Consider the following 16,655-nt stretch of genomic DNA (forward strand, 5'->3'; position numbering starts at 1 on the left):
ATAGATAATTGTTCCTCCTAGGACCCAGTGAAAATTGTGTAGTTGTCTAATCTGTGACTGCAAAAGAGAAAGGAGGAAAATCTTTTAGTCAACAAGGAATAAGACTCGCTGTGAAACGTAAAACCAAGAGGCTGGGAAGTTTGGGGAAACTGTAAAAGTTAGCTGTATGATTAAATATGACCTAAGCATTGTGGACCCAGCTGGAAGAGATAAAGAGAGCTCCATTCTCAGTCTAGGAAACCATCTGCACCAGTGGTTTCTAATCCAGATTGCATATTAGGATCAGGATCCTCTGGAGGGCTTTAAAAACTACCACTGTCTGGGACTCACCCAAGACCAATTAAGTTAGAATCTTCTTTATTGGGAGCTAGGAATTTGAACATTTGAGAAGTTTCCAAGGGATTCTAAAGTGCAGCATAGATTGAGAACCACTGTTTTAGAAAATTTTGATCTCAGAGAAAATTAGCAATTGAATTAGATTTGTTGAGACAGAAAAAAAAGAGACTGCTGGTAATTTGGAGATGCTAGAAAATGGAAATTAATATGAGTATAATAAGCATTAAAATAGACAAGACTAACTTTCGCCCTACTCCTCCTTTAAAATTTGAGAGGGAAATTAGAAATAAAGACAATTTATTTTAGAGGCATACGTTCTTAAAGGACCATCAGAGCAGAAATGAATTTTAAGGGTGGGGCAGGAGTCATATGTTTATAAATGCCACATCAAAAATTTAGGTAGATATTTGTGCAAAAACATGTCCTACAATAAGAAAATGGTTGCATTAAGTTGCCTCTATATGATCAAATATAATGCAGTTCTTAAAATATTTTCATATCATATTAAAGTTATTTCCTAAAGCATGGATAATTGTAAGACACTAGATAATATTTCATATAAATATATTTGTGTATACAAGTGTGTATGAATACATTTGTATTGTGTGTGTATGTGTGCATATCTATACATATATATACAATTTTCAAAATATTAACCAAAGCTATTGGTTGACTTCTTACTTTATTTTCTTACTATGTTTCTATATTTTACTTTCTCCTTCAAGAGGACAATGAGAATATATTATGTTTAATATCTAAACATTAAAACATTTTTCAAAGACTGAATAGGAATGAAATTAGTCACATTCTAATGACTCATCAAGTGACATAAGCATGGCATATTTTAAAACAAATCTTCAAAATAAAGAATGCTCAATAAATGCTAAAATGTATGCAGTTCTCTCAAGCATACATCTGTTCCTAAGGTGATGTACCTAGAAAGCAGTGCATACATGTAGGTGTTCAATAATTTCAATAGCCATTTATCAAGTATATACTTGTCATAGCTTTTATGATTCAAATTTCCCTGACTGTTTTCTGAGGATATAGTAAGTTAAGCATGTGAAATTTCTAAATAAAATAATCTAGGGTATAGTATATCATTTTAATTTAAATATGAGTATTTGGTCATTATTAGTCATTTTTATTTAAGTAATATAGAAGCATGATTTAAAAACTTGTAAGACATAAAACATTTTAAAAAGCTATAATCACAAACATAACTTAACAATTACTATTATTTTTTAATGTTCCCTTAGAATTCATTTTAGAAATGTACTTTAATCAGTTTTATTGACGGAATTTATATAAATAAAATTCACCAAATATGTGTATTATTTGGTAAGTTTTAAAAAAAATCATACTCAAGCTATGGAATATTTACCTCATCCTAGTTCTGACTCTGATGGAATCAGATAGTATGCAGTCTTTTGTATCTGCTTCACTCACTTAGCATAATGCTTTCACAGATCACTCATGTTGTTGTGTGTATCAGTAGTTCATTTTTTATTACTGCTAAGTAATATTTTCAGTCTTTAGATAGTCCAGTTTTTTTACCCAGTCACCTATTAAAGGGCATCCGGGCTCTTTCCAGCTTTTTTGCTTTTTATAAGTAAAACTGCTATAAATAGCCTACTACAATTATTTCTTTGAACATTTTTCTTGGATGAATAAATAAGAGCAGGATTTCTAGGTCCTATCGTAAGCATATATTTGACTTTGTATAAAAGTGTCAGATTGTTTTTTAAAGTGGTTGTACCATTTTTCATCCCTTCTAGCAATGTATGAGTTCTAGTTCCTCCACATATATTTAATAACATAAGGACATCAACAATTGACCTTTTCAGTCTCTTTTATTTTCCACCACTTTAGTGAGTGCGAAGCAGTATCTCATTGAGTTTTTAATTTGTGTTGTCCTAATGATTAATGATATTTAATTATTTTCTTGTACTTATTTTCCACTCATGTAGACATTCATATATCTTATTTCATCAAGTACCTGTTCCAGTCATTTGTTAATTAAAAAAAAAAAGGGTTCTTTGTCTTCTTTTCGTTGAAGAAAACATTTTTTACTAGAAATACTTTTTGCAAATATTTTCTTCTAGCCCATGGCATTTCTTTTTATTTTCTTAACAGTTTCTTTTGAAAAGCTTATATTTTATATTTTGATGAAGCTCAGTGTAACAATTATTGAATTATCAATTTTTATTGCTCAATGTTTTGTGTTCTATAAAGGAAATCTCTTCTTATTCTTGGTTACAAAGATTTTTCTTATGTTTTCTTTGACAGCTTTTGTACTTTAACTTTCAAATTTAGCCCTATGATACATATAATATGAATGATATAGTGCAAGGCAAGGGTAGAGTTTCATATTTTTGCATGTGGATATCCAGTCCTCTCCTGATTGAATGTCATATGGCTTACTTTATTCCAGTACTACTCAGGCTTAATAATACATAGCTTTATAGTAAGTCTTGAAATCAAGTAGTATTTGTCCTTCAACTTTGTTCTTTTCTTCAGAATACTTTGGCTATTTTAGATCTTTTGTATTTCCATGCATATATTAGAATTGGCTTGTTAATATCCACAAAAATATGTCAAATGAAATTTTGGCTGGGATAGTGTTGTATATACAGAAAAATTTGAAGAGAATTGACACCTTAACACTACTGAGTCTTTTGTGATCTTTTATATATAATCATTTATTTAGATCATCTTTAATTTCTCAGTAGCACTTTTGTAATTTAAATTTACAAAGTCCTACAGACATTTTCTTAAATTAATTCCTAAGTACTTGATATTTTTGATGCTGTTGTAATGTTAGTATTTTATTTAAATTGACAAATATTCCTTGTTATTTTATAGAGATAAAATACTTTTATATATTGACCTTGTATCCTGCAACTTTGAAAATTGCTAAACTTACTTGTTAGTTAAACTTATTTCTAAATTTTTTGAATAATTTTCTCCATTATGTAATTTATTAATAGTCTTCCTCTTTAATTACTTATGTCTATTTTTTTTGTTTCTTGGTATTTTTGTATTACACTATTATCCAAAGGAAAATATTTAAGAAAGTAGTGAGAATATACAACCTTGTATTGTTCCCAATCTCAGGAAAAAAATCTTCAGTCTTTCACCATTAAGTATTATGTTAATTATAAGTTATATATATATATATATATATATATCTCCTTCATTGAGCTGAGGAAATTCTGTTTAATACCAGTTTTCTGAGAGCTTTCTTTTTTAAATTATAAATGTATGTTGAGTTTTCTTAAATCCGTGGTGCAAATTATATGTTTGTTTCTTTTAGATACTATTAATATTGTATTTTATTGATTGATCGATTTTTATCTTGATTGATTTTAGAATGCTGAAACAGCCTTGCACTAGTAAAATGAGCCTCCCTTGGAAGTGAGATTATATGAAAACTGGAAAATAAACCAATTGAAAGCAGGAGTCTTAGAGAGACAGAGAGTGTGGCAGTAGCTGTAGATTAATTATATAAATGAGATGGAAGCATTGTAGCAATGGAGGTATCAGAATGAAAGGGATGGAAGTATATAAGAGGTGGTGGTTGAAGTATGGGGTGTTTGCTAAAGATATTTTGAAGATGGGTCAGGGTCAGTTAGTGTGACTATAAAGTTTGAGTGTGTCCTGGTGATTGAAAGAAGCAGTCACTGAAGGTCAGATGGTCACTACACTCAGAAGCCAGAATGAATATAGTTATCACCAACAAGATAGTGATGGCGGGATAAAAAGAAAGATTTGATTCAGAACTGAACACATTCATTAATAAGAAGTAATAAAAAAAATTGCATAGATGTAAAAACAAAGAGAAGAGGGTATCCTAGGATTCAGGTGAACAGAGATTTTTACTGGGATGTCAGACTGAGACTGGTTCAAACGTAAGACAGTTCATAGAAATTTTTAGAAAACTAATTTTTGCTCCATTTAGTCTTGTCAAAATTAACAAGGAATATGTTGACATTATTTTACACCAGTTACTTGCCAGTAGGAGACAGAGAGGCTCACCAGCCAGATTTTCCATAACAACCCACTTACCAAGTGTGACAGCACTGGGCCAGGCTCAGGATGACCCACGAGAGGCCACAGTTAAAATTTCAAGGATTAGTAAAGATCAGTCATTATTAAAAAATAATTTATATAGACTTCTTTTTCAATAATTATATTAAAACAAAGCTAATAAACACTCAAACTCATCATTATCCATTTCTATTTCCTTTACCCTCAAGGTTATTATTATCCATTGTATCTGTAAGATTTAAAACTTATACCTTAGTTTCCTTCTGTACATCTCTTCCCAATGCGATATTTGGTAACATTACACTGACAGCTTAAACATTGACCTTGGTGGGAGTTTTTACCCTTGGAAGTTGTCAAATATTACAAATCAAAATGTTCCTTGCTGTTTGGTTGATTTCTGGGCTTATAAAATGTGCCAGAAAAACTGTTAATAAAGATTAAACTTAAAGTGTGCTGCATCTGCAGCCACTGAATTGACATTATTACAAATATTTTGAAAATATTTTTCCACTTTTTGAAAGTCACTATCCAATTTAGCAAACAAGTCTCATGCGTTATTGCAAAGAAGTGAAGTTCTGACAATGTCTGACTCTTTTGTTCCATTTTTGTCCTACTTTAATGTAAATTAAAATATCCAACAACATCCAACATACTTTTGGGGACTTCCCTCATCATTTGCAAATACAGTTTGTTAGAAACACAGAGTTCAGCAAAAATCAACAAACAATGGTAATATAGAATTTATAATAAAGATCATGGTATATTTTATTATTATTATTTATAAATTGTGTACTAAACCACTTTTATGTGAGTAAAATTAATAATAAACATGTACATCGTGTGTGTATATAGGCATATTTATAGAGATACATTGGAAGTGGTTATTAAGCATTTACCAGCACACCACCTAGCGTGTGGCTGATAAAAATTGGTCCATGTGGTGATGTTTAAAATGCTGATTGTCCCTGAAGTTAAAGAATTAGGAGAAATGATGGCATTAATCAGCAGATTCTTTACTGGAAGTGGAATTCTCTCCTAGCACAAAGAACTAACTTTTAATTTGCTCCTCCACCGGCTTTGCGTGGGCTGCTCTCTTTAACTGTGTGAAACTTTGTGCTGCATTTGGAGAATGAGGCTTTCCCTATCAGCAGACTGGGTAGTTAGTGTAACTCCCTCTACGCCCAGATATATGGCAGGAAGCAGCAGTTTTATTTGGAGACCACAGTGATTAAAATGTTTTATTATGAACCAAGGGGGGAAAAAAAAGACAAAAACTGCTTTGGAAAAAAAAAGACTTTTTTTTTTTTTTTTCTTTCCAGGGAGGCAGGATTTTATTGGCTTGGAAAAAGCTTCCCTTTTGAGAGGGAGAATGTTCTTGGGAAAAATTGTGGGGCCTTCATGATGAAGACCTGGCATGGTCCACGAGAATGTAGCACTTCTTAGCCATAATTCTCATGATTCATTCTGGGAATATTTTCGTGAACAAAAATACCCCATAGAACCAAACTCACATCAACATAACTATAGTCTCTTTTATTTGTATGTCTAGAATGACATAAGAAGTCACAAAATATATCTCTCAAAACTCACCTTTTTTTTTCTTTCCTATCCAATACCCTTAAACTCTGAGCATGGCTCTTGACCACCTCTATGCAAAACCTCATCAAAAAAAAAAAAAAACAAACACCTTTCTTTATTAAACTCGTCTCTTCCCCACCAATCACTAGTCTCTAGGATTCCTTCCTTTAGGGATGCGAATTATAGAGACGGGTTAAATGGAAGACTCTGGCCTGGAGCCATATAGCCCATATAGAATCAAAAGTCCTGATTCTGTCACTTAGTAATTTTGTAAATGACCTGTGGTTTCTCATTTTTAAACCAGGGTAATAATATTACCAGGATAAACCAGGATACACAACAGACAGGAGTCTGTTGCAATGATCAATAAAAAGGGCTGAAACTGAGTTTGACATAGAGTAAATGAAGGATCAGCTCTTATGTGCCTTTTCTTCTTTCCTTCTGACTGGTGAACAAATTCTGGCAAGGAGATGGGGAGGGGTGCAAGATTTAAAGAGAGGGAATAACCTTGGGAACCTGTATAAAACCTACTAATACCTGAACAAGATACAGGAGCCCAGTCAGGGGGAAAAAAATACAGGTGAATTTCAAAATGGAAGAGTTCCAGAAAGAAAGAGAGCTCCCTCTTTAGTGATATTTATGCTCTGGGATTACTCACTGTTGACTTGGAGAGACACTTCATTGTAAAATTCTTCATCACTATATGCAAGTCAAATGTCTTATATTTTTGTTAAAATTTACATCACTTTCCAAAGTGCTATGTTGGATTTTACATGAGAAATGCAGAATGTTTCCATCTTCTGCCTCAAGTGATGTGTATGTCATATACAGCTCTCTGCTCCTCCATCAAATGCAGCTCAATCACCCACTATAAAAGAGTCCCCACCCCCAAATTATACACCTTCATTAAAGCACAAAATAACATTTTTAAAGTCACATGTGCCTGGCACTTGGGTTAATATACTTGTGTTGAAATTGAAATGTTTTCATATTTAATTTTGAAGTCATGTACTAATATCTTGGGGAGGGAAATTTTTACTTTCTGTTTCCAACTTGCACAAATAATTGAAGGCTCATTAACAACTCTGTGGGAACACTGCAAAATACACACATGCCTGAGAAAAACAACTAGATGCGACAGGGAGGATAAAGTCTGTGTCAATCACATTGAAATCCTCTATTACAGTTCAAATGAGACGTTAGAACAACACTTTGAGTCATACATTAGCATAAATAAAGATAATCTCATAAATTATGCCTGCTAATGAGATTTATACTTTTGTAAAATCATATAATAAGCAGTTGTTGTTTTTTTTTTTTTCTTATGTTTTATCCAGAATTTTTTGTTGTTGTTGTTAAAACATACTTGCTCAAATGCCATTGCCAATTTGATTGGGGGCATGTTACTTGATCATGATTTTAGAATACTAAACAAAATATGATGAAAAGTAATAATAAAAAAACACTATGTACTTGTCTTTTCAGGTATTTGGGAAGCAAGCTTTACAATTTTAGTAAACTTGTTTCAACAAAGCCAATATTAGAATACAATTTTGAGAAATCCTTTTTTAAAGGAGTGCCATATGTAGATTGTTATGGTGACAATATCTGGAATTTAACTTGCAAGGTAGCCAGCAATGCTGTGGTCAGACTCCCTGACACAATTATCTGTGTGAACAAATTACTGCTTTTGGGGATTTCCAATTACCAGGCAGCATTGGCATCAGGTAAAGCATATTATGACAATGGAATTTTAAAATTTGGGAGAGCAAGCAGTATGGTAATATTTTTTAATGAAAAAAAAATCAACATCTTGTTTCCTGATGCACTGCTTTTTAAATTCTTCCTACCATGGCAGTGTTTTTAAGTGGTAAAATTCAGGGCTAGCAAGTAAAATATTCTTTAAGATGTGTAAGGAAAATAGGCTCTTTCTCCTTGTTTGGTTAGTTAAGCATGAAATTGTGACTTACTCGCTAGTTCATCTGAATACATGAGTACATGAACTATACAGGGGTTATCTGACATGTTCTGATATTCACATTTACCTAGGAAAGCCCTCTACGTGGTCAACACATGCTGGCTAAAGTGCAGACAGAAGCTTTAACTTGCAAAGCTTTCTGTTAGTTGACCCATTCCCCCAGCCTTGCCTCTCAGTACCTCCCTTCCACACACATTTCAACCATGCTGCAGAAATCACACTCCCCAAGGGGCACCCAGGCCTGGGTCACTGTCACTGCTTTTGCTTGGACAGCTTGCACTACCTGAATGTCTACTGTCCAGGTGAACTGATACTTCACCTTTCTTCTTTACCTGATTTACTTCAAGCCATCATTCTAGACTCAGCTCAGGTACTGCAGCCTCCAGGAGGTGGTTTCATGGCCCATGGCCTTCTCTTACAGGAGGTAAATTATCCTCAGTGCTTCTGCCTTCTGATTTAGCACTCATCACTCCATATTGTAATTGTGTGTTTAGTCATGAGATGGGAGTCCATGAGGGGATTGTGATTACATCTTTACATCCCCTCTAAAACTCATAAGTAGGCCAAGGATACACGACTTCCATCTCAACCTCTCACTTTGACAGTTTCATCTACTTCCATGACTTCAGCGTCCATCTGTTTACTCAAAACTCTCCAATGTAAATCTCCCAGCCACAGTTCTCTCCTGAATTGTAGACTTACGGAAGCAAAGTATACTCAAGAAATCTCCATTTGGCTATATCACAGGCTCTTCAAAATCAAGTCCAAAACAGAACTCATTTTTCTCCCTGAAATTTAAACTGAATACTTCTCCAAAGTCTCTCTCTCAGTAAATCTCACAAGAGCCAATGATTAAATGGTTGGGCTCTGAGGGAGCCAGGTGTTCAAGGTCTACAATTTATACTAACTGTAATCTTGAACAATCTCAGTGCCTTACATTTCTTATCTGTATAATAGGGAAAATAATAACACCTCTCTTAAATGATTGCTGTGAATAGTAAGTTAGTCATTACATGTAAATCACATAGAATACTGCATGACAAAGTGTGTGGTCAATAAACATTAACCATTATTTCCGTTCATCCAGTTCCTTAAGCTAAAACCCAGAGTCATCTCTCATTACTCTTTCCTCTCCCTCTTCCCTCCACAGCACATATATATACCCACGTATATATGTACATATGATATATATAAGGTATATATTTATAAACTTGTCAAAACTATTTCTGTCTCTTAAATTTAACCATATCTCTTGACTCCATTATCACCATCCTACTTGAAAGCCACCTTCATCTCTCACCTAACATACTCTTAATATCCTTCCAACTCACTCCTTGTGACAAAACTTTCCTAATCTCTACCACACTGCAGGCTGTATTACTTCAACACATACTTCAATACATAGCTAAGCTGTTTACAATCTTTCCATCTTGTCTTTGAGGTTAATATGTATCTAAAATACTTATCTTTTCTCCTGGATTCTTTGAGGTCTGCCATTTGCCTACTTCACCCTTTTCTCTACTGTTGTCCCCAACTCTACCTCCCTTTACCTTGCTCTGTCCATGTGGAATCTTATTCAGTTCCTCTAAAACATTTGACTCTTGATCACCTCTCTGGACTCTTGACTGTCATACCATGCTGTCCCTTCTTAGAACTTATTTCTTCCTCCTATAGGAACTTCCCAGGGACTGAGTGTTCAACTCCCAGAAGTCCAGGTCCTTCTTGGTACTTATTTGTTTAGTGCCTATAGTAAAAGTTCACACTAAAACTCAGTCTCTGTTAAGTAGGACTTTTTCCCTCTGTCTTAACATTGACTATTGAAGTACCTAATTTATAGTAAAGCTTCAATTTTAAAAAATTGAGTGAGTTAATGGATCCAAATAGAAGACATTTTTCTAGTAGGTGATCAACAAATATTTACTAAATAAGTAAATAAACATTTTTCTCTAAAATCCTATTTGGGTAAAAATTACAACTGTAATGATGGTTCAGTTGTGTATAATGTGAGGTTAAGTATTTGGTATAAAGTACAATCCAACAATAATAAAACCATAACTTATGATTAACTGTATTTTCTAATAATAGACCTTTGAAGATCATATTCTTTGCATTAAAATCAGGATGCATCCTGTAAACAAAAAAGCAAAATTTGTGGAATTGGCACATCTGATTAAAAATAAGGATCTAGTGGTTTCTGTTTTTGTATTTAAAGAGCTTGGAAGTCACCATTTCATTCTAAAAACAGGTAAAAAGCTAAATAGACTGAAAAATCAATAATTTTTATTGGATCTATAAGAGAAAGGGAGAACCCTGGGCAAACTGCTGCCCCCGAGACTGGAGAGACAAGTGTATTCAGGGAGTCATAGCTTCCTGAAACAGACACACAGGAGCAGAAAACAGTGCGAGGCTAGGATCAAAAAACATGACTCAATTTTATGTTGTCTACAAAATACCCAGTTTGTATTTAAAAGTAAATGGATGGAGAGAAACATATGCTAACAGTAATCAAAAGAAAGCAGGAGTAACTATATTAATTCAAGGCAGAGCGAATTTTAAACTAAGGAAAGTTTGTATAGATAAAAAGGGTCAATTCTCCAAAAAGACATAGCAACTCTTAACATATATACACCTAACTACAAACTACATGAGACAAAACCTGATAGAACTACAATGAGAAATAGCTACTTTCATGATCATAATTTGAGACTTCAACACCTCTCACTCAGGAATGGACAGATCCATCAGAAAGAAAATCAGTAAGGAGATAGCTGAAAAACAACACCAATCAATTGAATATAATTGACATCTATAGACTACTTCATCCATCAGCAGCAGAATTCACCTTTTTCTCAAGGTCACATGGAACATTAATATATCAAGACATATTCTAGGCCATAAAACACACTTAAGAAATTTAAAAGAATAGAAGTCGTGCAATGTCTGCTCTCAGACCACAATGGAATTAATCTAGAAAAAATATCAGAAAGATAACTGGAAAAACCCAAAATACATGAAGATTAAACCCTGCTAAAAAGAAATGAGCTGTCATGCCATGAAAAGGCATGCAGGAAACTTAAATGCATATTACTAAGTGAAAGACGCCAATCTAGAAGGCTACATACATACTGTATGATCCAACTGTATGACATTCCGGAAAAGGCAAAACTATGGAGACAATAAAAAGATTAGTGGTTGCCAGGGATATATAGTAAGGTTGTTGTGGAGAAAAGGAAAGGTAGAACACAGAGGATTTTCAGGGCAATGAAAATACTCGATATGATGTGTCATTATACATTTGTCCACTCCCGCTGAATGTACACCACCCCAGGAATGAACCCTCAGGTAAACTACAGAGGTCAAGATAGGCTTATTCTAGGTAAAAAATGTACTATTCTGGTGAGTAATGTTGATAATGGGGAAGCTATGCACTTGTGAGAGCAGGAGGTATATGGGAAATCTCTGTACCTTCTTCTTAGTTTTATTGTAAACCTAAAACTTCTCTTAAAAAATTGTCTGAAAAATAAGGTTATACAGACCCTATAACAAGTGTATAGTATATAAATGCTTGCACTTTTTGGAAACTGTGAAATGACTGACACTGGGGTAATCTCACAGATGCAGTAATTAATATTGTGATTTCTGGAACTGGGCAAGCTTGTGTTCAAATTGATAATTTGCTTCAAAGTCCGTGAATTTAACTACTGCATTGTGTTATAATTGTGTAAAACTACTCTATTATTTATTTGCATTTGTGTTTTAGCCATGAGCATTTGTTGTATTATACTTATAGGGCACCTGCATTTGGTTTTCTTTATTGCTATGTTTTCCTGCAACTGAAAATAGGAGATTTGTGTTATATTAAACCATGAGAACAGAAAATGATTTCTTTTGGGCTCATATTTTTGGTTATACCTAGAAGTGTATGTTATATGGTTATTACCCACAAATAAAGGGATAAAAAGAAAAAATATATATCACATATAATCTTCTTTCTCTCTATTATTATAAAATAATCCAGATTTATGGAAAATATTTTAATTTTTTATAAATCTATATAAACTTGATTCTTGGTTTTAGAGATTAAAGTTAAGAAATTTCCTGAAGTAAATGTTCAGGGCAAAATATTTATCCATTTTATCCAAAGTAGTATCCATTATGTTAAAACTAAGAGGGAAAACTATTGCTTGTATTATTTATACTTAGAGTAATACTAAGATACATATACTGATGATTTATTAATGATTTATTAAATTTTTAATGTAAATAATGGTTTAATTTAAGGCACAGACTGACTCTAGATCTGGACTGTATGAAGAATTCTTAAAGAGCAGTTTTCGGATTTTTTGTTTGTTTTTTGTGGGGAAGGCAATTAGGTTTACTTATTTATTTATTTTAACAGAAAGTACTGGGGATTGAACCCAGGACCTTGTGTATGCTAAGCAGGCATTCTACCACTGAGCTATACTCTCCCCCAAAAGCAGTTTTTTAAGAATATGAATAAGGAAAATAATAATTCTAACTGGGGTAAAATATTATTTCACAGGGAGAAGGCTTTGTCCTGAAACTTAAACCATGTGTATAATTTTAGAGTGGGGACAGTAATGTCATTCCAGGAATGGGTCATTATCAGGAGAGGTAAGACTGGGAGAAAGTCGTGGAGAATTAAGGGTCCATGTCACTGGTGTGATGGGAGAAAGTATGACAGGGTGGGAAACTTTTGTGAATCAAGACAGACCACAAATTGGTATTAAAATCTGAAGGGCACTGAATATGATGCTCAGAGTTTCACAACAGGTAATTAATAATGAAGTAGTTTTTAACCCAGACAACAACACTACTGTATCTGTGCTTCCATGAGTTACCAGTATTCATTTCAAGATTTTAAGACAAAATTGAGAGCGGTGGATAACATTTTTATTAATTTAAATAAGCAGACATGAATGTATGCCCATGAAAAGAAAAGCAAAATATTCTTAAGAGCCCTTCAGAGCTCTTTCAGAGGTAGGATTTATGGATTTGTTCACAGTGTGCCATGAGGTTTAGAGATGTAGGAAAATCAAAAATTGTTATATAAGTTTATTTCTGCTTTATTGGTATGTTGATATCATTAACTAGGAGAAATATCAGAAAAGAAGAAGCAGGTTTTAGTAAAAAGATAAAAAAGAATCTGTTTGGGATAAAATTGTATTTTGAAAAGAGATGAGACTTTGGGGTCATCCTCAAACACTTTATAGCTCCTAAGATGGGTATGGATAAAATTGACCCAAGAGGGATGAGAGAACAGTGAAAGGATAAGAGGCTTATACTTTAAACTTTGAGAAGAACTTATACTTAAAGTATTCCTATTAGCTTTTAAAGGAAGAACTCAGTCACTGCAGACAAAGGTTAAAATCAAATGCTAATCAGATTAAGAGAAGAACCAGAAAAATGAAGTATAATGAAAACAAAATTAAAATGTAAATAATCTTCACGTAGGAGGAATTTTATGGTCAAATGCTGAAGAACAATCTAGTGTTACAAAATTCTACCCACCTGAAGGAAACTTGATGAAAGATTTGACTTGATTTTAAAAGAAAATTCAGTGGTATATATGTTAAATTAAAATGCTATATATTATTTCCTATCATCAGTATTAGAAGTTCTTTGCATTACTGATATTTTATTTAATTTGTTTATTTCTTTATCTTTGATATTATAATCTCACACCCTCAAAGCTCATTCATTCTTTACTCAGCAATACAAAATTTCTGCAAGTGCATCTGCAGGAAATATGCTTAAAAAAAGAATAGAATCTCTGTGAAGTCTAAATGTCATTCTTCCATTTCCAAGTACAAAACTCAGGAAATAAAAAGTAGTCACATTTTAAAAACAAATATAAAACTTCACTATGTTTCTTTTTGAGAAATTATCCCCTTTATTATTAGTTTTCTTTCTGGTAATGCAATCAAGATTGTTTCAGCATGTGTTTGAAATCATGCTAACCAAAGAAAACTGGTGTTAATTATTTTATAAATTTTAATTATTTGTCATTTGTATTTAACCTCTTAGATACAAATTCACTAAGGTAAGTGTTTTATTATACTTCGGAAACATGGAAGAAATGTAAATTATTTATGAAGATTTATTCATCTTGATATATTTTTTTAAATGTATGAAAGGTACTTTGAATTGTATGAAAACTTGATTTTCACCATCTGCTTTGCTGTTTCTTATGTTGTATTTTGTGGTTTATAATAACTAGAGGAGTATTTTTAATAAGCAAAATATTATTTTCAGTAAGAAAAAAGCACATATTCACTCTGAAATTACTTTTGAAAATGTTTTTTGATTGTTAGATTCTTTGATGAAGGCAAATGGGATTGAATGGAAAGAAAGAAAAGCAAAACTAAAAAAAAAAAAAAAAAACTTGAAGCTTTTCTATAAATTCCCTGGATTAGCTGCTTAATCCCAATCTACTATGACTAACGAGAGTCTTCTAGAATCCTGCATTGTGCTAGGAGTCTGATTCAGCACAATGGCTGAGCTTAGCTGCCTAGAGTCTGGGTAAAGGGTATATGAGACCTCTTTGTATCACTTCTCACAACTGCATGTGAATCTACAGTAATCCCAAAATGCAAATGTTGAGTTTTTAAAACAGTGATAATTTGCTAATTAAGCTAATTAAGAGAGATTCCATTCAAGGAATGGGTTTCTAGGAACTAAATTTGGATTATGGAAGATTCTTTTGGGCTTGAGGTGATATAACATGCCCATTTATATATGCACTCTTGTGGCATGGTAAATATTTTTCTCTTATAGGGGTTTAGATATTGAGTCAAATAATGTGATTGTTGTAAGAACTGTGCATAAAAATTATTGTAAGAGCACATATGAAGAAAGTCAGAATTTTCTTTTTTTTCTGGCATGGAGGTGGGGCAGGGATCACAAACTAAATTTGAAAAATAAATATTCTACAATAGGAAAGGAAGGAAATACTTTCCCCTAAGATTAACAATGTAGAAAGTCAATTGCATGTCTAAATGTCAATTTTGGTTTTGAAAATTAATGACTTGTTTTTGGACATTTGAGTGCCATACATTATTAAAGGTAGAGCATTTTCACTATGAAAGATAGCACCTTGTGGAAGTCATGGGATAGACCTCCGTGACAGGCAGGGTTGTTCAGACTGCTAGTTTTTGAGTATGTGATCTTGGATATGTAATTTAACCTCACTAAATCTCAATTTCATAGAGACAAGATCACATCCCTGACAAGGCTGCTGCAACCCATAACTATTATTTAGTTACCGGCAGAAGCAGTAGACAGCCTAGTTTTCTCTTAAGCTAAAATATTTTATTTGGAACAGTTTTTCATCATTTGGGTAGACACCAGCTGACATTTAGACTTCAGTATCTCATTCAGCACACTAGCTTGCAGTGGTCCTCCACCTGGCTAAACACTAGAGTCACTCAGGAAGCATAAAAAGCATAAAAAAAGGGATGGTCTCATGACCCATCTGCAAAGATTCTGATGTAACTGTTTATGGATAGAATTGTGATAACATTATTTCATGTTTAAAGCTTGTCACTTGGTCATCTAGGATTGAGAAACGTTATATTAACTTACTGAACTATGTGTGTTACAGTTTTACACCGATTCTGGCTTGGAAGTCCATTTGTATTCAGCATTCATTAAAACATATAAAATGTATTTACTATAATAGAGTTTTATGTGACCATTTTTTCCCCCAAATCTGCCAACCAGCTTTATTTTAAAAATCCGGAAAATGTGAGCAGGTAGTGCAATCATATGGTACAAAAACCAAAAGGTTCTGTTTTCCAGGGCTAGTTCTCAGCTACCCAGTTCACCTCCCTGCCACAGTCTTGGTGACCTTTTATCAGTTTGAAAGTCCAACTTTTAGGATGGCCTTGAATGCAACAGCTAAGATTTACTAATCAGTAGAATCAGCTTGATTCTCACTAGAAAAGGCAAAACCCGCCTTTTCCTTAGTATTTTTCAGGGGGCGGGGCTGCTTTACCGGAACTGTGGAGTGAATACCTCCAGGGCTTTAAAGACAACGATTCTCATTGGCTGTCATTCAGTATTGTGTTAATGAATTGCAGCCGTTTTAAAAGTTGTTAAATTACATTTCCGTTTGAAATGAGTTGGTAAGTTGTGGCATATGAAAGACTATGTGCAAATGTGCTTTCCCCCTTTTTCTAGCAGAACCAGAAATGGGAGAAATCATCTTGCCAGCAGTGAAAAGTGCCCTGCTACCGTGGAGCCAGCAGAGGCTGCTGGGTCAGGGCCAAGCCTCTACTTGTAGGGATCCTTACTGTAGTTTGTTACTGGAGAAGTTTCTCTGATCGTGTAAAGCATTCAAAACCATGATGAGGAGGCGCAGTGTTCTCTTCTGATTTTGAAGCAGGTTCTCCACGTTGCTTCTGCAATTGCCATTTGCCTTTGATCGTTCTCCTCTTCCTTTGGGAGAGGAAGAGAGAGAAAACACCGCCTGAGTGGTTTCTGTCTTTACCAGTACAAACAGTAACGGGATTCTTGAGGGAAGTTATTTGACTTCAATCTGAGGGTTTTTTTGTGTGGTCTCCAGCTGGTTGATTTTTGGAGGTCTTACGTTATTTTTAAAAGTCTTTTTCTCCATCCCTGGCATGAGAGGGTGTTTTGGTTTGTTTTGTTTTTGTTTTTGCTTTTGTTTTCTCTTTTCTTCAATGAGTCT

General features: G+C 33.6%; 1 long non-coding RNA gene and 1 other non-coding gene across 2 annotated transcripts in view; both read left to right on the forward strand.

The window, feature by feature from the left end:
• Positions 1 to 16,655, forward strand: part of LOC140695702 (uncharacterized) — a 518,879-nt gene that overhangs the window by 364,611 nt on the left and 137,613 nt on the right. The window lies entirely within an intron of this gene.
• On the forward strand, positions 16,232 to 16,442 carry LOC116281519 (small nucleolar RNA U3). The gene has a single exon (XR_004190974.2). It is a non-coding gene; the product is annotated as a small nucleolar RNA U3 (small nucleolar RNA).

Source organism: Vicugna pacos, chromosome 1, assembly GCF_048564905.1.
Source record: "Vicugna pacos chromosome 1, VicPac4, whole genome shotgun sequence".
Taxonomy (NCBI): domain Eukaryota; kingdom Metazoa; phylum Chordata; class Mammalia; order Artiodactyla; family Camelidae; genus Vicugna; species Vicugna pacos.